This window comes from Dipodomys ordii, unplaced genomic scaffold (assembly GCF_000151885.1).
Source record: "Dipodomys ordii isolate 6190 unplaced genomic scaffold, Dord_2.0 Scaffold83, whole genome shotgun sequence".
NCBI lineage: Eukaryota > Metazoa > Chordata > Mammalia > Rodentia > Heteromyidae > Dipodomys > Dipodomys ordii.
Genome location: NW_012267299.1, coordinates 776,010 through 782,204, shown reverse-complemented (window position 1 = coordinate 782,204; position 6,195 = coordinate 776,010).

Sequence of the window (6,195 nt, the reverse complement as noted above, 5' to 3'; positions counted from 1 at the left end):
AAAAATTATATTAAGTGAAGTAAGCCAGGCCCAAAGAAACATAGGTCCCATGGTTTCCCTTATTTGTAATAACTATGTCTGGGACAAGTAGAAAAGGTCAAAAGCTATGTACATATAACCAGATAACATGAAGTTAAATGAAATGAACCCCAAGATAGGGACACAGTGGTTTTTTTCTTTCTTGCTATTGTTTCTAACATATTTATAAGGTACCATGTAATTTTTGTTACTTTGTATGTTCCTCCCCCATGGTATAACCCCTGTTTTCACTGTATTTGATGTTGGTATAATTTGTGGAGGGGAAGGGAAAAAAATGTTTAAATAGGGATGCAGGTTGACCCATTGTAACAATGAGGTGTACAAGACACCATGTTGAAAAACGAACTCTACTTTAGGCAGGGGGGTGCAGTTGTAGAGGTGAGAGGGAAGGGAGGGTAGGGGAAAAACAAAGGAGGAGGCAACAATGCTTGATAAGAAATGTACTATTACCTTGCTCCTGTAACTGTAACCCCTCTGTACAGTATTTTCACAATTTAAAAAAAAAAACATAGGGGCTGGGAAGGTGGCTCAGTGGTAGAGCGCTTGCCTTGCATGCATGAGGCCCTGGGTTCAATTCCTCAACACTGCAAAAGCAAAAAAGAAAAAAACCAGAAGTGGCACTGTGGCTCAAGTGGTAGAGCGCTAACCTTGAGCTGAAGAGCTGAGGGACAGGGCCCAGGCCCAGAGTTCAGGCCCCATGACCAGACCCAAAAAATAAACATAAAAAGGAAAAACAAAAATCCCAGCCTTTCTGAAGTTTTACATTCATTTGTAGATAATAAACAGCATCTAAAAAGCAAGTTTTATAGCACACTAGACAGTGATATGCAGTGTTTGGTAAATGAGGTGAATCAAAATGAATGACTGGTATGGGTAGATGCAATTTTAAATACATTGGTCAGAGAAGGTCCATTGTAGAAAGTTCTGATGTATGCAGGTGAGAGCCCTGAGGAGGAGGAAGCCAAGCGTGGGAAGGCCTAGGGCAAAAGGAAGACAGGGGTGATGTGAGCATATGGATGGAACAACAATGAAACGAATACTGCTAGAGCTGAGTGAACGAGGACAGCTATAAAAAATGAGAACTACGATGGAGAAGCTGGTCACATAAAGCCTTGCAGGCCACTGTCAGGATGGTGATTTTTCTTCTGCATGAAGACAATACATCTGAAGGTTGTGAAGTAAAAGATACCATTTCTGATGCTATCAGGATCATTCTAACTCCTATGACACAGGCGAACTAGAAGGGACCAAGGACAAAAGCAGAGGTCTTACTGAAGGTCACTGTGATAATCCAGCCAAACAAGAATAACTAAACCTCAGGATAAGGGAAGGAAGTGATGAGAGGTAATCAGACACTGGATATATTCTGAAGGCAAAGCCAATAAGATGTCCTGAAAAACTGGAAGTAGCACATGAGAGGACAAAGAAAGGCAGCTTTTTCCCAAGCTTGACGTGTTGAGAAAAAGATGAAAGTGCCACTGGCAGAGGTGGGGGTACTTTGGTTGGTAGAGATTTGGTGAAGGAAGCCAGCTGTTCAGACACAGATGCAGTCAGCCTGAGATGTCCGCAGGTGGAGAGTAAGCATACAGATACTACACATACAAATCTGGGCTTTATCCTGCCCACCGAGCCCGTTTGCTACTCTACTCTTTTATGAAAGCATTAGTGAGAAATTAAAGAGAGGAAGCAAAGAAGAGGGAGTGGAGAGGCTGTGCCTGCCCTTGAGGTGGCTGAGAAACAAGAATGGAAAAAGAAGGCCACACATCACAGAGCCTGAAACAGAACAGCAGCTGCCATCTTCCCTGCTAACCCTTGGAAAAGCATACACAGCCAAACGAGATGGAGACATCTAAAACCTGGTTTTCAGAAGCAAAACATGCTGCCATGGAACAAGACACCACACAGCCATCCTGTGAGAAAACTTCTAATGATCCCCCTCCCACAATTCAGTTCTCCAGGTAGAATTGTGCCTAAAGAGCTATTTTCCTTTGGAAATCATGATTGTTTTCCAAAAAACAAAATAAGTTTGGATTTCCTAATGGCCAAAGAAGAGGACCAGATGAGGAACTGGGCAGCGCGAGCTAGCCCTGGCTCCCTATCCACAAGTCAGTCCTGATATGCCTCCAGACTTTAGTCTCTCTCTCTCTCATCATGTAAATCCAGCCACAGGGAAAAATATTTTCCACTGCCTACACACAGGGCTTTCTTGAGAGTTAGTGAATTAATGTGTGTGAAGCACTATGGGCTACTCAAATGAAGGGACAATGAAACTCTATTTGTCAGTTTCTGAGGTCTGAACAGAGCAATGTTAACTATTTTCCTGACAAGTTCCATGGAAGCCAGCTTGGTGCAAGAGCCTGTATAATCCCAGATACCCTGCAAGGCTGGAACAGGAAGATAGTGAGCTCCAAGCCAGGCTGGGCAACTTAGGGAAGCCTTGTCTCCAAATAAAATTTAAAATAGCTGGGTGTAGCTCAGAAGTAGAGCACTTGCCAAACATGTGTAAGTCATTGAGTTCAATCCCCAGCACTGCAAAAGGTGGGGGAAGACACTGAAAAATTAGGCTAATATATCTGAAGTTATCTGTATAGGTCTGTATAAACAAAAGGAGACGAAATGGAAAAGCTCTTTGTCAAGTACAGCTATGATGTGAAGATTTTTTTAATGGTCTCTTAAGATAAAAATACTATATTAGACTGAAAAATTATTTTTTAAAAACCAGACAAGAAACTGTCACTCTAGAAAGGCTCATAACAGGGACAAAGTATGTTGACCTAAGAACTATTGTTAAGCCAAATTCCTAGCTGTTGTAAAAGCTACAAGCATGACAAAACACTGGGAGAAAATACAGACTTTTGTTCAAGAGTCATAAAATCAAGCACCATTGTACAAGTCAGCTATGAAAAGAGCTTTGTTGGAGGCATTTTCCTTATTTTCTCAGTGCTGTCCAACTCAATTCAAATGGTGACAATTACCATCAGAGAGAATGGGCCACTGTACAGGTTCTGTGCATAGTTCACGCAGATGGATTTCTCTAACAGGATTTCACATCAGTATTCAAAGGAACTTTCACTTTGTTTAATTCCTGGCTCACTATGTGCCAAAGACCATAATGAACATATAATCTGGAGGCAAATCTTGCCCTTATGAAGCAAGGGTGTGATCAGATTACTGTGAGTGGCAGGTTTTCACATACCTCAACTTTTCATTGCAAGAAACAAAACCTAGAGGTGGCTAGAAAATTATCAAATACACAAAAGGGAGAAACTAAGCCCATGCTCAAAAGGACACCATACTTTTTAGCCTGAATGTGAACCATAGATGTTAGTAAGTTCATTCTGACAGCATTGGACCCAGTAGGCCAATGCTAGGTTTCCCTGTTTTAAAGGGAAGGATGGGGAGGGGGGAGTGTACAGAGGGTGGAGTAAGGGGAACGGCTGAGACCAGAAATGTCAGCAAGGGCCCACTACCCCTTGCATGCCATGCCAACAATTTGAGTCTCCATCCTAAAGAAATTTCAGTCTAGATCCCCTGAATCACAAGAGATCAAAATTCTGCTTCTCCTACTTAGCTTTTCAAATTGACTAATATTCATTTTAATACACACTACCTCCAGAAGATATGATAGTCTAGGCTAAGACACATGCTTTAGTAAACTCGTTGCCAAACAGCTTCATGCTGGATTCACAGCATCTCCAGTTAACACCATCACATTCCTGAGCAAAGCAGGACGTAGAGGTAACCAGTTTCATCCAAGTGCCAGGTTATGGAAATAACCTAGCCAAGAGGGTCACATACGCTTGATTGGCTCCAAGTTCTGCTTCTCACTAGGTATGTGACTCCGTAAGACAATAAACTTCTTTGGGACTCAATTTCCTAATCTGTAAGGTGGGACTACAGAACCCAATAGTTACAAAATTGTTAAAGCATCTGGTATATATTTACTAGATGCTGATAACATCCTTTACTCCCCAATCCCACTGACAATGGACAACTCGCCCCTTACATCCTGAAGTACTACCATAAAACCAATGGCTCTGGAATGAGGTATGGCCCTGAAAAGTCACTCAGTCACTAGGGAGCTCAGTTTCTCCATCTATAAAATGAGGATAATGATCATTTGCCTACTCCTACACAAGGGGAGGATTATGTGAGATTCATAAAGTCTTCGAAAGATTCTAGATACATAAAATCTTATTACCAAGTATTTGTGTATTTATGAATGACCTTTTTGAAAAGATATTTCTGACACTACCTTTGAATTTCCAGTTCAACCACTTTCCTTGTGTCCCTCATAAACCTACAAAGACTCTTTATTGCTTGTTATGCCTCTCAAATTGTTTGCCTTCCAACCTCCTTTTCAAAGCCCCACCCTACCTAGCTACCAAATGTTATTTCCTCTTCTGCCTCAAATATTCAGACTTTCCAGATATCCTGAGCTCTGCTCATACTTGTGCTCCTGCTTGGCATGCCTCTGCCTCATGTATATATTGATGCAAATTCTTAAAACCAACTCACTTTACCTACTCTAAGGAGCCCTCTCTGATTACCTCAGCAATAAGGATTCTCTCTCAATTTAGGAGTTCTGAACTCCTAGCCAGAGTGATACTTCAGATGAGACTAAATTCTCTTATTTCCTCCCTACTGCTATTGCTCTTCAACTAGATACTGAGCTACTTAACCTGAAAGATCACATAATTGTTTATAAATCAACATAGAGGTGGAGAACATGGCCTACGGGACCTAGTTCTCTTTGCCACTGCAAATCTTGTATCCTCAACTCACCTCTCAAACCTTTTTTTTGGGGGGGGGCGGGGGGTCCGGTCATGGGGCCTGAACTCTGGGCCTGGGCGCTGTCCCTCAGCTCTTCAGCTCAAGGCTAACACTCTACCACTTGAGCCACAGCGCCAATTGCGGCTTTTTTTTTCTTTTTGCTTATGTGGTGCTGAGGAATCGAACCCAGGGCCTCATGCATGCAAGGCAAGCGCTCTACCACTGAGCCATCTTCCCAGCCCCACCTCTCAAACCTTTAAATGTACTCACATACATTTGATGCCAAAGGGATCCAAGATGACTAAGGCAAATTCTCAAGCCTATAGGATAGGAGAAAAATAATGAAGAGTGGAAAACTGGGACAAGGTGGTGGTAGCATCAGATTCTAACTCAGACTTAAAACGTATGATTGTACTTTCTCTTGAAAGAATTTAATAATAAATTCAAACAAAGATGGCAATTTACAAGTGATGTGATGAGAAAAATGTTGTAAATAACCTAAAAGCATCACACTGATAATATCATGGCAATTTTTGCAGTCAGTGAAAATGATTGTCTTTGAAAGGTATCTAATGGCCTCAAAACCACTAATAGCCAGTTTGCTGTGCACCAAGCCCTCTATGTGAACACTTCACAGATGGATAGCACCAAGAGAAAGTTGGAGGAGACCCTTGACACCCCCATAATCTCTCAGCCTCCCCCAGAATCAATCTAACACAATGTATTTGATTTCAAGACAAGACCTCTCCTTTTAGTGCAAGTTCTGCTTTTTCATGCAATCTATAAAGTCTGCATTTGCCTTTAACTATAAGAACTATTCTGTACAAGATTTCATAATATGTTAACATTTTAAGGGTGAGAAAACAGACTGAGGTAAAAGTCACTGCTAAAACCTGGTTCAGCTGAGAATTAAATCCAAGTCCATCTCCCTCCAAAACTGGTTTCCTAGATCATACCGCCAAGAGTACCTTCTAGCTCCTTTCTCTTTGTGCCAATCAAACATAAACAAGGCAGATCTGAACTCATGAAATCTTACCCGCTTCAATCTCTTGTTTAACTCTCCTCAACAGCTTGGAAGTAACTGTAGTATTTATGTGTCACAGTATTTTTGTTTCTCTGAATGGTAGCGTTTCAGATTCTCTACTATGGAAGTCCTTCAAGTACTATCATGGCTAGAGACTTGGGTTCAACTGATAGAACACTTATCCAGCAAGCACAAGGCCCTAAGTTCAAAACCCCATTACTGAAAAAAACAAGTTCCTGTTTTGACACATTTATACAGATATGTGTGTGTGTGTGTGTGTGTGTGTGTGTGTTTATCATGTAAGATATATCAGAAACTCATGGATATACGCCATTTCCATCATTGGAATACATCTCTGG